Consider the following 26,219-nt stretch of genomic DNA (forward strand, 5'->3'; position numbering starts at 1 on the left):
TAGTAAGATAAGATACCTGATTATCGCAATAATATAAAAGGTAAAGCGATTTTCCAAAGCTCTAATTGTTAGCGAACAGAGCTGTAAGAAATTTATATATTTTTTATTAAATGGAACGGTAAAAACCAAAGAATATTTCATTTAACACCTTCTCACCTTAGGAATATTAAATTTTGAGAAAGTAGTAGCATACCAATTTGGTAGACAAATATTTTTGTTTATAAATGAAAAACTTATTTCATCTATTTAAAAGATTATTCTAATTATCCAGCGACCACAGTGATTTTTTACTTTGTTTTGTTAATGTGAATAACCTGTTTTGTGATTCTTTTATCATTTAATAACTAAAAAATTCTAAATATAATCAAAGAGAAGTTCGGAGAGAGAGAAGTGGTGCGGTCCAGACAAACACAAGGTAAGTAAAATACCTACTTTAATTCCATCTGGCATTTCTGAACAGATGACGAAATTCCATTGAGATATAGTCTACCCCAAATAATGGCTACTTGACAGAATTATAGAGCCGTGGATTTTCAAAAGAATGGACAAACGCAAAATTATGTTAACCGTCAGACGGTATAGTCTCATATTTCCAACAACCTTGTAACACGTCAAAAACAAATTAGGCGCCAGAAAACGGGAAAGAGGCCAGGCTAAAGGATTGACATAGATAGCCCTTAGGCCACGTCACCTCAGCCACGAAAATATCGAAAACCATCATAAAAGGAAAGAAATAGAAAAATATTGCAAGTATCTAACATAAATTCAATAAATAGGAAAGGGGAAAACATAAACATTTAATAGTATTCCTCTGAAGGAAAGTTAAAAAAGTGTATTTTGTTTTCTATAACTTCACGTGTAAGTAAAAAATACATAATATATTTTTTTAATAGTATTTGCTCATCATTAAATTATAAATAAAACAATATTAATTTATAATCATCAAATACATTAAATTTATTATTAAGCTCGTAATAAATAGTTTAATTATTAGTTCATTTTTTTTTACCGCACCCAGACCATCCTTTCTCTAATACACTGCACACAGTCGATCGACGATCTACAAATAAATTTAATATAGTTTTATATTAGACTAAATATGCATGATCAAGTTTAAATAAATAATAATACTAATTGTAACAAGTAAAAAAAGGACTAAAATAAAATTAACGTTAAAACATATATTTAAAAAGGGAACATTAAAATGAATAAGATGTTCTAAGAATTTTAATTAACAGCCTTCGAATTCATTTGGGACTGACCGTACAACACGTAGGCTTTGCGGGTTTGGTATTTTACAGATGGAGGAGGTTTCTTGATACAAATATGGAACTCATCATCCAGTTTTGAAGATATATTTTATGTAAATCGGATTATTTTATTTCTAACACTCCATGTAATAATTATATAATTAGATATAATATCTATACGATTGATACATCCTACTTACTTGGAAAATGAACAATGAAATATTACCAACACATTATAAGATTGGAGATGAAAAATTGATAAAAAGTTGACAAAAGTGACAATTCTACACTCTTAATTCCATTTATTTTTAATTCAAAGATAAGTATTTAACAATAATTGTTTCTCGAGCAATTATTTACAAACGTATGTAGAAAAATTTACTTTAATTTTTATTATATTCAAACATAGTAGTTTTTTTTTAAAATACAATCTGCGATCTTGCAATATTTAATGATATATATTTAATAAATCATAAAAAATAGATGACAAACTTGATTACTATTGTAACATTAATACATTTATATGTTTGAAATGTATAAATTTAGTTTATAAATTTAACTCGTGAGCCATGGTCAATTAATCATTACCTGTAGTCATAATTTATTATTATATTCCAAAAAATATTAAATTTTCCTCATTTTTCTGAATGATTCTTCATTATTATAATTTAAATATCGCCTGATTATTCATATAAATGAATATTTTGTAGACGTCAAATTTTAGGCCTTTAAAAAATATAATATTGAATTGCCAATTTTCTTTTCCTAGGACAGGCGATCATAATTTTTATTAAACATTGAAATATATCTTATTCTTATGATTTTTTAATCACAATTATAAAGAATTAATAATCATTGTTATAATGTATATTAGCTCGTAAATGTAAATAATTAGAAATGGAAAACAAAGTACATTCGAAAAAGTTTCTTAAAAAATTAAATATATCCACTTCTGAAAATTATTATTAATTACTTGAATAAATGCATATACTGACAGAAACACATATTGTTAATATATTGTTTAAGTTTAAAAATAAAATGAAAGCATTCATAATCATGTAAGCGCGAAAAATATTTAAAATATAAACATAAATATTAGTAATAAGTAGTAGTAATTTAGAAGTAATAATAATTGTTAAATATAAAAAACTAACTACAGAATGAATTGAATTACATTTTACACTAGTTACTAGTGCATGAATCGAAATGAACCATCCTTAACGAAGATGGCTAAAAGGGTGAGGAAAAATTAAATTGTCTATTACGGAAGCAATTTTCCTTGGACCGGTAGTTGATAATTAAACTGGTGAAGCTAAGGGGGGAGATACCGAAGCATCCGCCATCAGATGGGGACAAAAAAGGAGGTATGGGAGGACTCTGGGAGAGGAATGTCCATCTCTCCTCAGCTATGTTCTCTAATCACCTCCTGGGGTATTCCACGTCTTAAAGGCTCTTCAATATCGCTTCAAGAACAGGAAGGCATTTTATAGGAAATAATCCACTTTTATTTCCTAGCGATCAATGGATCAATAGGAATGGTCTACCGGAGAAATTAATATAATCATCTTAATTTTCCCACATCATTTTTTGGATCTAAACTCATTAAAATTATTATTGGTACTGGTAATTCTATTTGTATTACTTAAATGCACAATACAATTGATACATTTTAGACTCGTTAATTTCATTTATATAATTTATAAATAAATTGGGTATAATAGCCTTCGGCAAAGGTCACAAGTGTTGACCTTTTCTTGGACTGTACCGTAATGGGCGCCATTTTTTGTTTCAGTGGCTTTAAGATAGCATACGTCATTTCAGGCCAGTGAATATAGTAGTTTAATACGCTCAAATATTATCATGAAATAAGTAACCATTCTTGTCTGGATTTTTTTTTTATGAGGTGAAAAAAAAATACTTTAGGAAGAAATTTTCGAAACGAATAATTTATGTATTCTACAATAGGTGTGATTGAAATAAGGACAATAGTATTGTTTTCAACTATGTTAAAATTTTAATAGCAATCTAATTTTAAATGTTTTGACGATTGAATATTTTACTAATCATATGATAAATATATATTCCACTAAATATGAGTTATTATTTCGTTTTCTTCGGAACAGGCAAAGAATTCTTAATTAAGAGCGTACTCCAGTTACGAGACACCTGTATATTATTTACAGTCTCATTAGGCTGCCGAGATCGGTCACGCTAGCTTACAAAATTGATTTTTAACGTCACTACGCTTTCGCGCGGGGGTCTGTCGGCTAAATGGACAGTCATCTTGAAGCACAATTACAACCACATTATATTTGGACTTTTTTAATGGAATAATACAAATAAATATTTATAAGTACTTTACATAATACTAATTCCTACCTACAGATTGGGCCCTGTTTTCAATTTTAAAATAAAGAGATAACCGCTATGAAAGAATCAATACTTAAAAATATTACTACATAAAACTTTTTGAACAGTCGATAAATAAATATTTCAACAAAAAAAATGTAGTTTATTATTTTTTTTTAACAGATAAAAAAGCGTTTGGGTTAGCTGGGATCTAATTTAGCAATGGATATGTAATTCTTGTAAGAAACTAATGTTTTGTGACACAATTAATTGTGCATAGCTGATTACTAGAGGGAAATTTAATTCCGTTTGTCAGAAGTATCAAGTCTGAAGTACTTAAAGTTGGGCTTCCAATTTTTTTTTTTTTTTTTTACAATTCTAAAAACGTGATTTTGATTAGTTGAATAATTTAAAATTTATTAAATACTGGTAGCTATAACATAAAACCAGACACATTAAAGAAATGCTTTTGACTAAATTAACTTACCTTGACTCATAAACATATATATTTTTATATATTAAAAATTAAATTAAGTTAGGTACTTGTTAATTATGGTATCGCCACTCTAAAATAATATTTTATATAATATTAAAACATTTGTTCATTGTACTGTTGATATTCATTTTAAAAAGTAACTTCTTAATGGATAGATTAAAAAACATTTATCGTGTGATTAATAATGAGAAAACGGCAGTTAAAGGCAGTTCCTTTAAGATAAAGAACTTTACCAAGAATGAAGGTATGCTTAAACGACCATGAAATTAATCCTTATTTTTGTAAAATGTATACATTGAAGAAATTACAAAAGATAGGAAAATCATCGAAATAAAGACTAAAACATGGTTTACTGTTTCCAAAGTAAGTATAAAAACAGCAGTACACTTAATTTATTCATGGTGTGAGCAACTTAAAAGTGTAAAATATTGTTTAAAACATTTATAAATGTATTAACCCACAACGATTGTTTGGAATGATTACATTAGTTAAGTGTTTATATGAAAAATTGAAAAAAAAAATCCAACTTGTATTAAAATTTACAAGAAGTGGCGATACTATAATTAACAAGTACCCTATATTATATTATATAAAAATTAAATTACATATTTCAACAACAAATACTATATTTGCCCTATTTTATTTTTTTAAATTAAGTATAACTTAAAACCAATATCCTACAGGAAATAATTTTAATTAAATTGCATTGATTTGATTGAGTGTATAAAATTATAAATATTTTTTTGTTCGTTATCTGTTTGTATTGTATGACAGAAATAATACATTTTTTACAACTTATTTGGACCCACTTTTTTTTTTGTCCATAAAAGATGTATTCTTGTATTTTAGTTTTAATATGAATAGTTAACAAGTGATTAATTATTTTTATTCAAAATTATAATGAAGAATATTTTGAGAAAACAGTTTTTATAATGATATGTATTCCTTAACAAGACTTAAGAGATAAAAATGTATGCAGAATTGAAATACAAATATAAGAATTACGTTCATTACCAGGTTATAGGTGAATATGATTCAAGTTACTTTCTAATTTATAAAGCTGTGAAGTTTTAAGATGCTATAGTTACAAAAAAATATTTCTAATATCATGGAAGTAATTAATGTAATGAAAAGTAATAAATGTCAAATATGTCAGTTATGGTCAAATATAAAATATAGCTTAAGTTATCCATGCTGTATATATCTGCGTTAACAGCTAGCAGCAATAGAAACCTACTTATTACTTTATGAGACAATATAAGTAAACGATAAACTAATAAAGGAATATTATATCTGTATATTTAAATTAATTTTTGTAGCAACAGCTCATGAAGAAAATGTATTAGCACCCAACTTGCAATACTCCAATCGTACTTATACAGATTTTTTAAATGAAAAATTCTTGGTTAATTATTTATGTGAATTCTATGAAAACACTGCCCAGGAGGTCTATAATAGGTGCGATAACATAATGGTTCAAACCTTCTACCGATAAGGATTTTATTGTTATAACATCACTTCTAGAAACGCAGAATCCCTCTTCAGCTGACTAAGGGTGCCAACACATTACCTAAAAATCTGTAACACAGACAAAAAGGAGGAAACTACTAACGCTTCACTGAACTGTCTTGTTTATCAGTTTTCTGGAAACCTAGGAACAAAGCATCGTAAACAGGGAAAACCCTAAGATTTTATGTGATTATTCAACTAATTAATAATAATAATGAAGGCTTAACAAACCCAAAGATTCTATGCCGATACCACCAATCGCTCTTTACATAAATCCTTCCACTGATGCCCTTCCTAACCCAATTCTACTAAATCAGGTTTAACGCAATCCTCCCATCTACGTTTCGGTCTACCCCTCGGACGTTTACCCGTCGGTTCAGTGTTTATTACGATTTTAGGGATCCACTCATTACTAAGCCCTACAACCTTACATGCCCATCTTATACACCGCAGTGCTATAACCTGAATTATATTATCGGATGTAGTTCCCTTAATTCAGCTTGTGTAGCTTTCTGAATTCTCCCGTTAATTCATCCTATTTCGGTCCGAATATTTTACCTAATACTTTATTTTCGAAAAACTTAAGATACTGTTATTTAATTAATTATAAAAGAAATATAAGTAACTATTAGGCCATTACTTATTAGTATATTAAACATACTATTTATTAGAAATATATTTGAATATATAAAAAAGATGCTCTAGTCGACGGTTTTCTAAAGTCACTTTTTATTTGTATTCTTGTGAACATACATGAAAAAAAAAAATTTCCGATACCTATTTTTTATTTGTTTTCTTTTGTACGTACTTAAATTTAAAAAAAAAAACAGTTTTTCAAAGCCGTTTTTAATTTTTTATTTGTATTCTTTTGAACGTACTTAAATAAAAAAACAATTTTCCAAAGCCACTTTTTTTAATTTATTTGTATTCTTTTGTACGTACTTGAATTTAAAAAAAACAGTTTTTCAAAGCCGCTTTTAATTTTTTATTTGTATTCTTTTGAACGTACTTAAATAAAAAAAAAAAATTTTCAAGCCACTTTTTATTTTTCATTTGTATTATTTTTTACGTACTTAAATTTAAAAAAAAAGTTTTTCAAAGCCGCTTTTCATTTTTTATTTTTATTCTTTTCAACGTCCTTAAATAAAAAATTAGGGATATACTATCCCAGAAGCAAGATGTCACAAGATATACAGATAAACATTACTGCAATAAGATCTGCAATGTCATATGATGAATTAGGAATTAAAATATTCGTAATTATGAGAACTTCTATTGTATTAATACATCATTTATCATTAAAAAAAGCTTTCATAACATTAATCAATATAAATTTCTCCTTTTATTTTAAAATACAAGGAGCATATAAAAAAAAAGGCAGATTAATGTATACTCAGTTCTTGTAGAAACAATAAAAAAATAATTTTCCAACAATAAAGAATCCTAAAATAACCCCAGCGATCGAGCAATAATGGAGTATTCAAAATATTGTGCTACAGGGCGCCTAAAGAATTTATGGTGGAAAATGTCCAGACAGCTCGTCATAATGATGAAATATGACAGCTTTACCACATCCATCATCGGCAACATGTTTTACGTTTCACACGCATTTCTGTCCTCTCTATGAGGGAGGCCCTATTTATGTGTTATGTATGTATATTTATTTATTTTTTCATTCAAGGTCATCAATTATACCTCGGGTCACATTCACTCGCGTTATTGGATATCGTATGCATTCAATTTATTTTTTAAATTTCAATATTACTATTCAGATACAACAGGAAAAAATATGGAAGTTATAAATTTAAACATCGGATTCGCAAACCCGAAATCAAATCGATTATGACCTGGTAAAAATAGATGGCAAAATAGTATAATCAACCGCTAAAAAAGATATCTTATCGCGGGGCAGAATCATGAACTAGTAATCGCAAAAATTCCACAAAAACTTTATATAAAGAAGAGAAATGAAAAAAAAAAAACTGTTTCTGTCCCGAAAATTTCAATCTGAAGTAATATAATACAGATTTGAAGCCTATGAACCTTTAGATGAGGTTCACAAAGATATGGAAAGGTTATATGTAGAAATCAAAGATAATATTAAAGAGGTTGGTAATTTATCTATCCCTGTAAGTGAGAAAGTAAAAAGAAGAAACCCTTGATCAATGGAGACTGTCTTAATCCGTTCTTTATGAATACGAAACGTATGATTTTACATTAAGCGCCTTAGGTTTATAAAGATTAATTATGACGTAAAATATTAAGACAAAAAAAGAATGGGTTAACGGGAGAATTTAGAGGGCTACAAAACGCTGAACTGATGGATAAATTTCCGAGGAGTGATCACTGGAAAGGTGTACATAGAGAACGATTGGTGGTAACGGCATCGAATCTTCCGCTTCGCTAAGCTTTTATTTTTATTACTATGAATTTAAAACGTCAATGATGAACTTCAAACACAATATTTCAAATATGGACGAAAATAAATACCTTACACCTTTCCATTAATTACAAATCCACTCAATCTAACCAATTTTTACAACTTGTTTCCCAAGCGATTCACAAAAATATTCTAAGGCTATAGAAAAGAAGATGGTTTCGGTTGTTTTGAATGTAAAAGCATGACTAGAGTGCTACCAATTGCAAGTTATTTGACAAATTACTTTCACGTAATATTGAAAAGGCTGTTTAAATAAAATAAACAATAATAATAAAATAAAGGCCTAGCGAACCCAAAGGTTCGATACCGATACCACCAATTGCTCTCTGCATACATCCTTCCAGTGATGCCCCTCCAAACCCAATTCCAGTTTTAATCCGTTAATCAGTTTTAACGCAATCCTCCCATCTACTTTTCGGTCTACCCGTCGGTTCAGTGTTTATTAACATTTTAGGGATCCGCTCGTTACTAATCCCTACAACCCCTACGCCCATCTTATACAACACGGTACTTGAATTACATTTCTCTTAATTCAGCGTTGTGTATTCTTAAAAATTCCCTGTTAAGTTCTCATTTTTCGGTCCGAATATTTTGCGTAATACTTTATTTTCGAAAACCTTAAGACGCTGTTCATCCCTTAGTGTAAGGGGCCACGTCTCACATCCATAAAGAACAGTGGGAAGGAAAATAGTTTTGTTTGTAAATTATGATTTTGATTTTTAAAAATTAGAATTAAAATATAGAATATACTTCTTATATTTTTAACGTAGTTTAAAATTATAATAATTTATTACATTAACATTTTTGAATGAGGTACATTATTTCATAAAAAAAGCAAAGTTATTTCTGAAATAACGTTTAAATTGGAAAAAAGGACATATTTCAACCCAATTTTAGATTACTTTAAGGAAAACTACATATATTTACTGTATATGATTTACTATTACATCATTTAAAGTAAAGTAAATTTACCAAACTATGACCCCTACTAGTTCTATTCAATAGTTTCCGTGATATGCTTTTTTAAAAAGCAATATTTAATTAAAAGATAAGAAAAATCAGTGGTAAGTGAATTTATTTTTGGGAAACTATATCTCAGGAATAATTAGACGTACATATGTCTATTAGCAGTCGAATTAGAGTTAGTTTAATGTATTACAAAGTAGGTTAAAACATTGATCTTCGTAGTATTAGTAGTAGTAGTTTTAATGAAATTTTCCAAAATAAATTCACTTGTTGATTTCTTAAAAGTATTGGTTTATAAATTCCTTTATCTCAGCAACTATTTGACGTACAGATGTCTATTTTGGCTCAAATTTTAAAGAGAATTTAATATACTTTATATAATTTGATATGAAGTTTTTTTTTGTCTTAGATTGTTCATGGATAGCGCTGAAAAGGTTATAGTTTTTTTTTGGAATAAAATAAACTTCAGAGATCCTACACCTTAAATCCTTCAATATTTACTTTTTAATGACAAGGTATACAGCTGGTTGATTTTAGGTAAAAATTGAACCATTTTCTGAATAGATAGATATTTTGTTTTTATTTCCCCTAACTATGCTTGGCAGTCACCAATTTTGACTCTGAACTATGTACATGTGTCTATAAAGTAATCAAATTAGGAAAAAATAACTTTTTCCTCTTGGGTTAATAGGTAATTACAGTCGAATTCCCATTTGAACTTTTTTTAAAACTGATCAGAAAGAATAGTTAAGGAAGATACTAGAAGCGATCTGTCCATTAGTCATACAGCAACGGTACAGGAGATTCAAATTAAATAGAGAAAATATAAACTCCATTTTCCTCATTACTACTTTATTGAAATATTACGGTGTTCCCTGAAGGATTCCTATATCTAATATCTACAGAGGATTTTTGGATGGTATTTTGGAATTTGGTTGCAATAATAAAGAACATTCTTTTTCACATACTACAACTTTCCTTCGATCCTTAGCGATCAGCGAAGATGACAGCCAATGTACACACACACACACACACACACACACACTCTAGGAAGGAGGCCCTAGGCTAGCTCCGGTGGGGCCCGGGCGGAGATAGGGCGGCCTTGACCCGCCACAGGATCGATACTCCCGGGCAACACTCCCGCCCATTTTTACCCGGCAACTGCTCTTCCAGCTGTCTTCTGCCGCATCATCTCTCGTCTTGTCTTAGGGAAAGGTGGTGTCTTCAGTCATGGTCCGAGGAAGCAAATCCTAATGATGGAAATGAGGATATCCAAGCGGTTTCCTCAATATCCCCCATCCCCATTACAGGATCCAATTCACTCCCATCGAAGGCGTCACGAAGAAGAACCCAAAAATATGCATAGACATTATTAACCATAAACTATTTTTGGAAGCTTTTGAGTCTCTTAAACAACAGTAATATGAAATATGAGCTGAACTGATGGTGCACCATTTTTATTTATTAGGTATTAGGTAGGTTTATTATTGGGTTTTAAAAGATTATGTGATAACTCATTATAAGCAAAGGAGTCAATCCCTACAACTTAAGTCACTTCTGAAACAGTATTCACCAAAAATTCATATATCAGAAAGTCTAAACGACAACTTAACACAACATACCTCATTCTTCGAGACACCCGTGAAGTTTAACATACAAGTTACTTTACCTCAACTTGTCAAGCAGGGAATAGCTATTTCACAATTACCTCGAATGATAGGAGCACCTCTGCCCTGTTCAAAGCTGCTGTTAATACTAAAATTGAAGGAAATTTTCATACATCTTTAAATCAAAGCAGACCGCAGGAGTGACGTGCAATGGTTTTACCAAAGGATCCTTGAGATCCATTTGTCGATCGTTTATCGACTTCCTTTAAGGAAATAAAAATGTATTTAAAACCTCTATGCAACAATATTCATGCATAAATAGCGGACGTATCAACCATCCATATATAGCGTAACTGTCTCTTCAATAAAGTGAAGGCGTTGGTGTTGAAAATTAATGTACATAATTACTAATATAACAGTTTAAAAAGAAACAGTGAAAAAATAATGATAATAAACCACTTAGATATAACCTAATTTTAATTACTGTTTGAGCCTTTTAAAATAACTTTAAAGAACTTAACAAAAAAAAAATTATATATTTTTTTGATTTAGTATTGGCACATATGACCTTAAAAGATTTTGTTTTTATTGTATATTGGATATTGACTATAGACGGAATTACTTTGTGACAGCCCAACAAGCTTCAGGACAGTTTGTAGAACGGCCTAGGCGGAGAAAGTAATCCCGGTCAACTATCTTTGGATTTCCCCCAATTCAAAATTTTTATTTTGTCAGTAACGCCACCATCAAAGGAAAGTAGTGGTACAATATTTTTACTTTTATATTTAATAATATATTTAATAATTACTATATTTTATAATTACTTATATATTTACTAATAAATTTTATTAACCTTAAGGCGCTGTTCAATATTTTTTACCAGTAGGTTAAAACTGGTAACACTATGATATAAATTCTATAAGGCTATATTGATTTAAGATTCATTTCGTAGGTTATAAGTCTTCTGTCATGGAAGTATTGTCATGAAAATATGGCAGTGTCCAGTCCACATGTTGACAGTAAACCTAACAAAACTGTTGAGAGTCAAGCCGTTTTTCAATTTCAGGCGCTTTTTAAATATTTCTCAATTAAACTATCTTAAAATTTCCTCTTCCGGTTTTAAGCTGATATTTCAAAAGCGATATAGAACCGTCGCATCCCCGGGGGTCTTAGCGGGGCGGGTCTGGCGGGCAAGGATTGCCTTTTTTGTGTTATGTGTGACCATTATAATTACCACCTAATTTTGAATAGTATTAATTTCAAGTACAGAGTAATACATCGAAAGAGGACAATTATTTCTTTTACATTGGCATCTATAGTATTATATAAAGCTGGTCACTGACGAGGCAAACATTTGTAGAAGTTGTTCTACTGTCATGAAAAATGTACCGTCAACTATCACACTAAAAGAGTAACTACCGCCACTAATGAATGATTGCCGTGCATTCAGTTGTTAGAAACACTATACCGCATTACTTATTGACAGTTTCCCTCATATAAACTTATTAGATAGTAGATTTTAATTCTACATAATCGTGTCACCTATGGCCTATTATGTGATATTATTATAATAAAATAATAGATTGATAATATTTAACTTTTTACACAATGGCACCCAGATCATAACTTTTAGGAGCGGAATTTTTGATTTTAGCATCCGCCTACGAAGAAAGTAAAGGCAAATAAGTAGCAATTACAATTTTATAGCTATTATAAAATGGGCCGTCATTACTGCTCTAAATTATAATCGTAATATATATAACTAAGCAGTGTGTATATGTATTTTTATTTATTGATTAATTACAGGTGATGAAATAATTAAAGCTTATTGATTCTAATTATTTCTATTGCCGTCATAATTTTCGATACCCAGGAAGAACCTATGAATGGTGGTCAACATCAAAAAAGAATAATAAACAAATCGATGCCGCCCACGTACAAAAGATATGGACAGGGTTAGACCAATCGATAAGCTATTTTTGCAGATCCTTCATCCCATGAAATCACCGTAAGACATTTCCGATCTTGTAGTAGAGGGAACCAAATTCTAGAAAGTTTTTGTTTTTAATTAAAATTTAGTAATATAGTAACTATATCATAGTACTTACCAATATTCATTACAAAATAGATAAAATTTTGAAAACGCAGTACAGGTTTACACAATGAATGAAAAAAAACTTTATTATGAATGAATAAAACAACTTTTTAAGATTTACTTTTTTTTATTTTCATGTTACTACATTATATTCGAAATTGTTTAACCTCAAAAAAATTGATATTTTATCTGGTAAAAATTTTTTTTGGTTTGCGTTGATACTTAAAAAATCAATATTTGTTTGAGTTTCTGAATCAAAATCTGCCACCGTGTCAGGTCGGATAAAATCTTTAAGGCTGGTTTACGTAGCGATTTGAACTTTATTTCATTAGGAATCGATATTTTGTAATGCCTGTAATTTTCCCATAAAACTAATGTATTGATATAAGAACCACGTCCATATAATTTTCCAAACTCGCGATATAAAATAAAACAGTTTATTAATTTGATTTATTTATAGGTAATGTAAAAACACCAAAAAACAATTTGATGAAAATCTGTGAGAACAAAGGGTGCACTACCCTTGTCGATTAATATTCTAAGATTAATAAGAATAATTGGAGCAAAATCAGGGGGTTGCGCGTGATCTTGAAAAAATCACCTTGCCCTTTACCCTTTATGGGTTGTAGAGGTCCACAATTATTATTATTAATCGAAATATTAATTCCTCTACATCATATGAGATTTGACAACCAGCAACAAAGGGATAATCGGATTTAAAATTAAGAATTATTCAACAAAAAGATGGGACGCGGAGTATTATTTTTCTTTCTTCCGCGTTTTTTTTTATTATTAATTTTTTTTTATTACTAAAGGAATTTACTTCGTTTATCTAGGGAGGGTGGGAATTAGTACAAGTCATTGTACATACGTAAAATACTTTGATATCAATATTGTTCTTATGTTTGAAATCAACATTGTTCTTCCACCAAACCTTTTGCGATTCAAAGTAGATTATGGGGAAAAAGCAGTGCAGTATAACATAAAATTTCAAAATGTTTAACATTGCATAAAACATTTTCTGACACATACAACTTAAATCATTCTCCCTACATATTTAATAAATTAAAATACACATTGTTTCGTTTAAAAACTACGAATTGAAATGTCTTATCAGTAATTCTGGGCCAGAGACATGTTCTTTCAGACACCTCGGAGCCTTTCTGTACAACTTTTAATATAGAAATTTATCAGAAAATGAAGTGACACCGCGATATAGATTGGAAGAGTGCGATCAAATATTAATAAACTTTTTTTCAGTCCGAAAACTGTATGCACTTCATCCCACTGCACTGATAAGCTGATAAGACGGCAGATTAGGGAATGACGAACGCATGATGGTCTGCCCAAATCGTTGGGTCCTGTGTGGGTGTTTGATATCGAATTAAAACTATATTAAGATTGATGGATTGGTAAATAGTTACGATTTGAAACTTGTGGAATCAGATAAAAGGTAATGTTACTTCTACATGTTAACCTGTGGAAAATCATTTACATGCAAAAATATTATTTCAGAAAACTCTATGATTCTTCTAAGATATATTAATAAGAACATTTAAGCATAAATCGATAAATGTTGCAGTATAAATACTTCTGTGAAAAGTATTTACCAAAAACTTATTATTATAATATAAGTAGTAGTTTATATTATAATAATAAGTTTTTAAAACTATATTTTAATATGTCTGCGATTCTTGCTAGTTATATGCCTCATGTACGTTATATTGATATCGTAATAGTTTTGTTCCTCTTTAATCAAGAAACTTAAGAAAAAAAAATCCAAAATAGCAATATTGTGTAAAAAAAACCAGCCTCTGAAGTCTGATTTGAACTCTGAAACATCAGTTTTGAAAAAAAGAAAAAGTTTATCAAAAGTACATTTCAATACACTGAACTATTTTTATTATTAAATTGAGACTTTACAAAAAGAGTTGGAAAAATTAAATTAATTTTAGAATTATCTATTGTTTATATTCTCAACATATGAAATAAGTGATTTATCAAACTTTGTACCACGAAAATAAAAGGGAAGTTTTCATAAAAAATAAAATTATAAAAGGCAGTTTATTTTCTACGTTTAAAAATCCTTTGATTTGGATTTATCATTGTATTTACAGTGTTTATTTATATTAAAATATAATAATAACATTAATATATATTGATACAGATGTGTATTTAAAGTTACATAATCGACCACTAATTTAATTATTGTAATCAGTATTGTGAAACTTAAATTATAGATGGTTTCGCTGTACAGGAAGGTATAGTTCATACGCCCATGAGTCTTGCAATCTACTACTTTTTGAAATTTGGGAAAAATATGTCATGTTCGGTGAAGTTCTTGATAAATTATCTAAGATCTCGATACAGACCGAACACGTATTCGAATAAATCCTCAGTACATTATGGACTTCAAATTGGTAAGTATACTTCTTTCAAAGCCAGGAATAATTAAGTAAACGAATCTTCCATGATGGAGTTGCTTTCCCTTACTGACTCGCATTTCGTAAATTGGAATATAAAATGAAAAGCTAAGAATCGTCTTCATGACTATACCGAGTTATTACCTTTAATGACTTCATTAGTTCTACATTAATGTTTCTCCCATCGGTATATCAAAAATCTTTATAAATGCACATAATTTTGGAAAATATTTTTCGCTTGGTTCATAATCGAAGTCTTTCATACTTTATATTTATATTTTTTTATTACTACTAATTACGAGAGACAATTTCTTCAAATAAACAATATTAAAGGTTTAGAGATAGCCACTTCGAATATTGAGCATTTAGACCCTGTCCGACTATTACTATGAGGATAAAGCTAACTTGTATGAAATATAATTCAACGATTGTAGGAAGACAGTCCGGGTGGTAGTCAATAAAGGTATCAAAATAGTAAAAGAAAACTATTTATTGTTACCAAGGTTTCGCCCCACTATGCAGGGCTGATAAGAATAAAGTTCTGCTACCAACAAGTAATTTAACGAATTTAATAAATAATTTAACGAGCCTGACCAAAATCATTGGAGCAGGAATTCAAGGGAATTTAAAAATAAATAAATAAAGTAAAATCGATATTAATAAGATAGCGAAAAATTTGATGTAATATCCCAGATATATTACTAGATTGTTTGTTAATATATTTTTTATAAAACTTGCTTATTTAGACGCAGGAGTCTGATCTTAAAATGTATTTTAATGTACTATTTCCCCCTTAAAAAATAGGATTTGATATTATCGACGATAGCAATACTTCTTACGGTTTTTTTTTCGTAAAAAAAATTTTAAAAATCATTCATTCAGTTAAACATTACCGCTCCAACAACGTTTTAATTTCTAGACTTCTTGGAAAATTAATTAATGGAAAAAAAGAATAGGTGATGTTTGCCAGAGTAAAAGCAATAAAATAAATCACGGACTCGGACACATGACCACAAAAGGACTGTTAGAATTACAGATAAAATTACAAGAGTTTAAAAATAAAACATATTTGTCCATTGAAAAGTTCTAAATATAGAAGCCATTATAGAAAAGGGCGGGCTCTTGCGTAGAATATATTTATGCTGATGACAGAAAAGCTTAAGAATGATGACTATCTTTAGTACCAGGACTATTAGGTCATCTTATCTACGTTGTACCGGAGGGCGAAGGCGACAAACCTCTTCCTGTCCATAGTCCTATGTTGGCACATCCAAGGTGGCAGGAATCCACGCAATATATATAGTCCGATAAAAAAAAAATTCTAAATGAAAACTTTAAGGACAGTTTTTTCAATTTGTATTGCATTGCCAGTAAAAAATGGGACAGTCAGTTCAAGTTGAGCGAAAAATTGCGGCTGTTTCAAAACATTAAAAAAAAAAATTTTCATTTGAGCTACATATCATTAAAACTATTAAAAACACTAGAATCCTGCCAGTGAAACAGTAAGATTACTGGGAATTCACGTAGATCGTCGCCTTACTTGGTATCACCATATCAACATCAAACTAACTCAAACTTATGCAAGGTTAGCAATGCTATATCCTATCCTAAACAGAATTTCCAAACTAAAACCAGAAACAACTGTTCTTATATTTAAAACAATTCTCAGGCCACTGGCTGATGTACAGCTGTGAAGTCTGGGGAGCGGCATCCTTCACAAAAAGGAAAAACTACAATCTTTCAAAATAAATTCCTAAGAATCGCAGTTAATGCTCCTTGGTTCATAAGAAATAGCCAATTGCATCGCAAATTACATATGGAGTCAATAGAGGATTACATCAAGAAACGGTTCAAGCAGTTACACTCCCAGTTGCCGACAGGTAAAGGAGCAGTGACCTACAACCAGGGAAATCCAACCTCAACCCGAAGACTGAAGCCCAGACTGCTGCAGGACATTCTGTTATAAATTTTAATAAATATAAAATTAATTCATAGTCACATTACCTTTATTTTTTTATTTATTTTATTTTTTTATTTATTTTTCATACACATAGTTTGATTATATTCATTTTGTTTATTCTTCTGTTCGTATATATTTTAAGAGAATTTTTTTTTTCTTTCACTTATTTAATTTATTTTATTTTAGTATGTATGTGATCATTCATTACCTATTGCCCACAACTGTGTGGCAGATTGTAATATTGATAGATATTAAATAGAAAAGTATATAAAAAAAATATTAAAAGATTATAGATCTCAAGAGTAATTGAAGGACTGAATTCAGAATAACATTAGTCTTATTCCTGTTCAATATACGAAGGAAATCAAGAAGAAACAATACACCAAGTCAAAGACAAAACTATTCCGATTTTAATAGGAAAAAGCGGAGAAGGGACAAAAGTTTGGCGGAATGAAGAGATACTAAAGTGTGATAGGACAGTAATGATGACAAAATGGTAGAAACAAAAACAAGCGAGAACCATTGTCCACTCATCGTCTGGTTCCTGCCAGGAAGTACGTTTAAAATACACGTCGATTATAATATTAAGGATCGATGCAACACGCGATAGGCGGGTCATAATTAATCATAGTAAACCATCTGTCCAGAACTCACAGGTTCCAAAAATAATAATGATAAGAGCAAATCAATACAATCATCATAAATTTTTATTTAATTCGGAATTAACCCTATCTATTAATGGCATCAGGACGTGGTACAATTATAGATGATTAAATCACCCTAATATCTTAAGAAGCTATATATCATCAATAATCGATAGTTTGAAACCTTATATAACGAGTAGAACTATTGTTGATGAAGCTCTAAAAAAACTGAAAAAACAGAAAAATTGGCAGTTGAATTTTAATAATTTTTCGTACTGTTTTTTATTTTTAAAAATATATTTTATGTTTTTAAATATAAATAATTAGTTGTAATCCTAACCACTAAAGTTCCTAAGGGTTTTATTTTTTAAAACTTTATTATATTTCTTCCCATAAATTTATTTCTACCATTTATCCACTTCTTTATTCATTATAACATCTGAAAAACGTTTTGGGCTCATCTGCCCATTATCAATTCCAACAAATAAAAATATTTACAATCAATATGCAGATACAATCAAGTTTATATTGCTTCTTAATAAACAACTTTTTACATATTTACATTAAGAAATACAATATTCCAATAAATATATAGTTACTTCAATAATTTATAACCATATACACATGTAAATTTTTTACGAAAGTCAAAATTTATTTATTTATTGAAAAATAAAAAATTAGCTATTTAATAAAAATAAAAAATAAAATAGACTTATATTCATTTTGGGGTATGAAAAAAAGATTTTCAATTTAAAACGACACATGTCCATAAATTAATAACAAAGTAAGGGGGAAAAAAAAGAACAATAACTAAGAAATTTTGGCTTAATGTCAAAAACATTTTAGATGTGTAAACGGTTATACATTAGTGAAGTGAATGTATAAATATTTAAATACTGAATTTTTTGTATGTAAGTGTGTATACAATTTTTTATTAAAGGGCAATATAAACTTGATTGTATCTGCATGTTAATAATAGGAATGTTGATTGTAAATATTTTTATTTGAAGAACTTAATAATGGGCGAAACGTTTTTCAGATATTATAAAGAATAAATAAGTGGATAAATGGTATAAATAAATTTCTGAAAAGAAATATAATAATTTTTTTGTCTATAATCCCTTAATTCAAGTACAAAATGTTAAATTACATTTTACAAAAACTTTTTTTTTTACTGTTTACTCTAATCAAAGAAAAATGTATTTTTTTTTATAAATGACTGGTTGCCAAAAAGAGGGGTACTACATTTTCTACAAATAAATAGGAAGAAGCGTCAAGGAATGTGAACCACATTCAATGGTATTGGTTGCGACATTCATTACTTAATTGAAAAAAATTGATTGTGACAAATGTCCATGATATAAACCTCAATTCATTTAAAATATTTATTTACACAAGTCACTACTAAAACTATTATTACAACTTGAATAACTGTTATATAACTGGGGTGCATGACGATTTTACAAAATGAATAAGTAATTATAATAAAACAGTATAATAATAATAAAGGCTTTGTTAAGCGATAGGTTCGATGCCGGTACCACTAAACGCTCTCTGCATACATCTGTCCAGTGATGCCCTTCCAAATCCAATTCTACTATATCAGTTTTAACGCAATCTTCCCATCTTCGTCTCGGTCTACCCCCCGGACGTTTGCCCGTCGGTTCAGTGTTTATTAACCTTATACGCCGCAATGCTATAACCTGAATTATATTTATGGGGTGCCGTTCTCTCAATTCAGCACGATGTTGCCTCTTAAATTCTCCAGCCAATTCACTCTTGGTCGGTCCGAATATTTTACGTAATACTTTAGTTTCAAAACCTTAAGACGCTGCTCTTCCATTAGTGTAAGAGGACACGTTTTTCATGTATCTAATAAAACGGTATAGAAAAAAAATCAAGGTTTGTTGAAAATTTTGTTTAACTGAATACAATAAACCACTTAGATAGTGTAAAATGTCTCAGTAGGAAATGTATGGAATTCGAACCAAATGGCAAAACCATAAAACAAATCTATCATTTCATAACTGGAATGACGTATTTACAAAAAAAAAATTATTAATGATAATAATGAAGACCTAACGAATCTGAAGGTTCGATGCCGATACCACCAATCGTTCCCTACATACCTCCCTCCAGTGATGCCCCTCCAAACCCAATCCTACTAAATCAGTTTTAACCCAATCCTCGCATCTACGTTCAGGTCTAACCCTCGGACGTTTACTTGTTGGTTCAGTGTTTATTAACATTTTAGGGATCCGCTTACACCATACACGCCCATCTTATACGCTACAATGCTATAACCTGAATTATATTTACGGAGTGTAGGTCCCTTAGTTCAGCGTTCTGTAGCTTTATAAATTCTCCCGTTAATGGATCCTTTTTCGGTCCGAATATTTTGCGTAACACTTTATTTTCGAAAGCCTTAAGGCGCTTTTCATCCGTTAGTGTAAGAGGCCACGTCTCGCATCCATAAAGAGCAGTAGGAATGATAGTTTTGTAAATTCTAATTTTTAAGTTTTTCGATAGAAGGCGGGAGCGCAAAAAAAAATATATAATATAAAACCAACAGGGTGTCCTATGTGTACTAGGATGTGTATTACCCCCTCTAACCTATACAATAATGTTTGGAATTTTAAATTAATATTTGCAGTCATAATAATGGTAAGGGGACTACTTTGCGAGGGTTTGAAGAAATGTTATATGATTTCTCTTCCGCTGTCTCACCAAAAGATAATCTTCTTAATTTCTTATTCTGTTGAAATTTTCTTAACTAAACACAATGCTCACTTAATATTAAAAATATTTACTCACAATGGACCCTCCTCAAAACGGAAAGAGAGTTGCGTGTCAATTTAGAGCGGGCTCCAGAATGACGCAGCACGGTGTGGTATTAAGATAATTACTGGAAACTTGGGTTCTATTCTCGGAAGGGGGATTTCCCAGGACTTTGCTCACCTTGACAGTGATAAGTGGGCGCCATTCCGGCTTCGTCCTGTTTGAATATTTCTTGCGGTCTGTAGGAACACCTTTCTCGGGGGTAATACTCCTATTTGATGCTATGGTAAGTTTACAGGAAAAATTGGTAAGTTTAAAATAACAGATTTTTAAGGCAGCCGTTTGCTACTTTTTAATAGGTGGGTTGCATTCCGCTCTCAAAGAAAAATTTAAAAATAAAAAAATTTCAATAATGATATCTATGTAATGTGTAGATTTTAATATAACATCTTTGGTGTGTGGATAAGATTTTTAAATTCACAGTGTACATTCGAATTCTTTATTTCACATTTTATTTTATACTTATTTCTAGCGATTATAGAATACATTATATAATCAAAAATAAGAAACTTTTATAATTATTACATTATACATGATAATTATTACATCGGACCTCTGGCATTTACGCTAGCGTACAAAGCCGACCAGGTCCATTTGAATTAAATCTGGGTAGTTTTAAATTAATTAATTAATTAAACTAAAGTTTTATTTTTTCAGAAAATAATTAATTCAATATATTTTTAAATAAAATTTTGTTTATTAATTGAAGATCAATACTGAAGATAAATTATATTACATATTGACATTTTTCTGTTACGGCACGGACTGCCGCAGTCGCTCATACAGTCTACACTATAGCAGTGACTGCTACATTTGGTGTCACAGTCATAAGCATTTAAGTGTCACGTCAAGTTTTAAACTGTTTAAAACTGGAGTTTTAATGTTTTTGCAGTAAAGTACTTAGCCATCTCTCTTTACTAATATTATCCCTAAATTAACGGTTTAATAATTTGAGGTTCACTCTTATAACGCCAAATGAACTGAACTATTTTTTGTCTTCATTTTCATCTCCTTTATACCGGAAAAATGACAAAAAAAATCAATATGTATAATAAAAAAATCTAGAATAACATGAAGATAGTTGTCATGACAGTATCAACTTGGTCTAGTGGATATGACAATTACGACAGAGTGACAGTACATGTAGCGGCAGTTAAAAACATTAAAGCACGAGTAAACAGTTTACAACGTGACATGACACTTATTTACTTATGACTGTGACACCAAGTGTAGCAGTAGCAGTCACTGCTATAGTGTAAATTGTATGAGCGGCTGCGGCAGTCCGTGCCGTAACAGAAAAATGTCAATATGTAATATAATTTATTTCGAATATTCACAGATTTTTAACTTTATTTCAAAATTTGTTTATTAATTGAAATAAATTTTTCATCAAAAAATATTTGTTGAATTAATTATTCTCTAAAAAATAAAACTTTAATTTAATAAATAATTAATTTAAAACTACCCAGATTTAATTCAAATGACCAGCTCCGATTCGTTTTGCTATGTATTTTTAACAGTTATAAATTATGTGGTTTCTATCTTTTTGAGAAATTTCAAAGTTTTCGATTGTTGTTTACTCGACGATTAATTTCAACGAACAAATATAAATTTGAATAAGAAATTCATATATAATATCTTAACAAGGAAGTATAATCTTTGAAAATAATAATAAAACTGAGATATTACCAGTTTACACATTCATATCTGTTTCCCTAAATATCGGGACAATATCAACTTTAGCACCAACTCAGTTCTCGATCAATTTTAATATTTTTTATTCGTTTTTTTTTTACCTGAACCGTTGAAGCCTAGGACTTTCTGGCGTAGAGGGAAAACCAACAAATCCTTAAGAAATTTAAAAATTGATAACGGAGCTAGGGCTAAAATAATTTTTTTCACGATATTTAAATAAATAAATTGGAATAAATATTATAAGCACAGTTTTATCATTATTTTCAAAAAATTATATATTTTTTTAAAATTTAAAGAAAATGCTAAAATTAAATAAACATTTTCAGTATAATAAAAAGCATTACTGATAAACTATTTTAAATAAGTTATTAATTGCTTTATGTTTGGCTTACACAGATAAGATAATGAAAAAAAACAAGACCCGTTCCTGATTTGATCCATGAACAAATATAATTTAATACAATGAAAATACGAAGAGTAATAATCAGTTATTAAGATTAATAATGTCCTAAAATACAAAATAATTTTGAAAACAATAACCCATAATATGTTTTTTCAGTCTTATTTCTTGCAAACATTCTCGAGGAACTTGGTCAAAATGACAATAAAGTTATCTAACGGCATTTAAGTTTCATAAATACTTTTATGCAGTGCTCGTTCATAATTGTATGAAGTGATTATAACACAGATTTCTTTTAACTTATACAAGTTTTTTTATTATATGTTTATTGCAGCGTCGCTATATATAGTGTTATTTTATAATATAAAATAATTTGACAAGTTTACGACTTTAATAATAATAATTTCGGTGATTTTTATAGTATTTTATTTGCTAGTAAAGTTATGATGATCGAGAAACTAGAGTCCTTATCTTATACGAAACGTTTCAGCATCGCATTCCATAAAAAGCTGTAATAAAATAAAACACTTTTAAAAGTTTTACGTAACGAATCCAAAACTATCTCATGAAAATTTCAGATAAAGTTTTATCCTTCTCCTCTTAAAGCTTAATGCAACTACAAAGCTATCATCGCATTGTCTCATAAATACGTTTAAAGTGAAGCTACGTTCTAGGATAAAGAAAGGTTATTTGTCATTTTATTAAATTTCATCAAAGGTTCGTATTGACAATGATTACTTGAAATTACGACTGGTATAAACATGATAGCGGACAGAATAGACAGATGATACGATTTGATGACAGTAATAAACGTTCCAGTTCCATAAAAAAACTCTTCCTGAGATATGGGGCTATTAAGAAGTTGGAAATAGCGTTGCATGACAGGAGACAATGAGGAAGAAGCGAGAGTATGGTACAATCGAAAGACCGGCTATGGAGATTAGTTCCTTGAAAGGCAATCAATACTCTCAGCTGCTCTCATCCACTTGTCTTCCAGTCTTCTGTCAAGTATACTCGTGCTACTACCTACAGAAGCATTAAGTAAGGACATGTCAAATAATTCTTAAAGAAGCATGCCAAGATTGGCAAAAAAAAAAAGAGGGAACATAAAATGGATGGTGAATCCAAGTATAAACGCTAAAATAAAACCACAAATGGTACATTAATATCACCACTCTTGAATAATATTAAAACATATATTCGTTTCGTTATTGACAACAATTTATATCCATTATAACAAATAACCTCATAATATACATATCAAAAAGCATTTCTCGCATGGTTAATGATGAGAAAATGGCAATGGCATAAGTGAATTTAGCAGAATCCAAAGAAAATTTTAAAAATCTTTTAACATGTATTGTAGGATAAGATAAATGTTTCTAAATATACGAAAGTTGAGTTACGAAAAGAAGGTATAACATAGGACGCGTTCTTTCTTGAGAAATTATTTGCCAACCAATGAATGGAATCAATCAGAAGTAATCGAAACATCAATACACCCGAGTTCGAATAGATTGATGAAAAGGATACATGAATTTATAAAAAATGGGTTACAAATACCAAGCATAAATATCACTTTGTTGATCCAAAAAACTTTAGCGAATACGCACAGAATCGAAAAATTGTGGAGATCAATGGGGAAAAGAACATGAGGAACGAATCCGAATTTCCAAGCATCTTTTCAGCAGAATTCATGTGGAGCACTCAACTTTAAAAAAAAGATCCGTTTTCTCAAATTTTAGTAGATAAAAGATTGTTTATGGTTCATAGTCCGTGTGGCGGTCAATTAAGGTATCAAAAATAGTAGAAAAACTATGTCAGTTCCCACCCTTTTTTCAGACAGCCCAGACGAAACCCTGCAAAGTGGAGCGAAACATTGATTAACAATAATCTTTATTGACCGCCACCCAAACTACCTCCTACAGTATACTTAATATGGGTCAACTATGTACTTCCAAAAATAGAAGATTTTTGGTAAGAAATAAATAAACGGTCAATAAAGATATGAAAATAATAAAAGTTAACCAATATTTCGCTCCACTTTAATCAGACAGCCCTGACGAAACCCTGCAAAATGGAGCGAAACGTTGGTTAACAATAAATGGTTTTCTTATACTATTTTGATACCTTTATTGACAGCCACCTTGACAATCTTTCTACAATTCTACTTCATACGGTCAAATATTTTCTTCCAATAAAGATTAGATTTGTTTACATAAACACGTGTGTTTTAATTATTTTATTTTAAATAATTTAATTTATAAGAAATGGCGAAACTATAATTAACAAGTGGCAAGGAAATTGAGGAACATTATGAGAAATGAGTATAAAATTTATCACGAACTATTGACATAGCAAACATCTACGGAATAATCGTAAAAAGAACACTCTATTTATATTAGTTATAAATTAAACAAGATCGCACTTTTGGTTACTGCATATTTTGAGGATTTTTTCATTGTAAATTTACTAAAATTTTAAAACTGAGATAGTTTTAAGAAGTTTGAAATTGATTTGTCCATTCTTGATTATAAGAAATAAAAAATCACTAAATGCAGTTTTTTTAACCCTTCAATTATAGACAATATAGGTTTCTAATCAAAGTTGGTTTAGTTTTTTGCGATCGTTTGAATAAATATGATAAATATTTTGTTTCAAACGTAGTTAGATCAGCTTTCCATATTCTTATTATGTATAACAAATTACATAATATAGCCTTTTTATCTGTAATTTGAGACACATCTCGTACAATTTGTAATTTTTACAGCACGAAAGCCAGGTCTCTAGTTATAATATAGCGATACGCATATCTGGTACTGAATTTAAATCATATACTAGCTTTTTATACGTGTTTCTCACTCAGTCGTAGGGGTGCCGGTAAATATGCAAACAAAATTCATAATATTTTTGTTAGAAATTATTTATTTTACACATATATGAGATTAAAATAATTATTTATTTAGAAAAGGTAAACATGGTAGAGAATATATAACTAGTGTTGACAATTGCTCTGTTTTGAAAAACTATAAAACTATTTAATAGTTACAGTAACGTCGCATTGGGTTAGGTGCATAGTAAAGTCAGAGAAGTAACTGCTACTTTAACAATCACATGTATACTCCTAGACAGTCAGTTATAGCATAAATACGCATTCAGTAATAGCGACAAAAGTGTTAGCCACTACTATTGTATAACTACTTGATAGTTATAATCATGACAGCATCAACTATTAAGACAGTTTTACTATTGGACTGGGTCTGGCCTGATTGTTAATAGTACCAGTAATAAAGTAAAAAAAAGCAAACGGAACAGTTGCATTAACTGCCACGGTTAACCGTCATATGTATATTTCTTGAGAGTGAACTGTCGCAAGGTATCAACCTCACGGAATGTAATTACGATAGTCGGAAAAACATTGTTCTTATATATTTGCCCAAAAACTTAAAATTGTATTCAACCACAGGCCCTCAAAACAAATCCACTACGGACCCTAGAAACAAAACTCCCTAAAAATTTAAAATCAGGGAGTTTCGACATATTTCGC

General features: G+C 29.7%; 1 protein-coding gene across 1 annotated transcript in view; it reads right to left on the bottom strand.

The window, feature by feature from the left end:
- The window catches only part of trio (trio Rho guanine nucleotide exchange factor), a 669,473-nt gene that overhangs the window by 100,702 nt on the left and 542,552 nt on the right, over positions 1 to 26,219 (bottom strand). The gene's annotated exons all lie outside the window — the stretch shown is intronic.

The sequence above is a fragment of the Halyomorpha halys genome, unplaced genomic scaffold (genome assembly GCF_000696795.3).
Source record: "Halyomorpha halys isolate HHAL.00 unplaced genomic scaffold, Hhal_1.1 Scaffold87.1, whole genome shotgun sequence".
In the NCBI taxonomy this organism is placed as follows: Eukaryota; Metazoa; Arthropoda; class Insecta; order Hemiptera; family Pentatomidae; genus Halyomorpha; species Halyomorpha halys.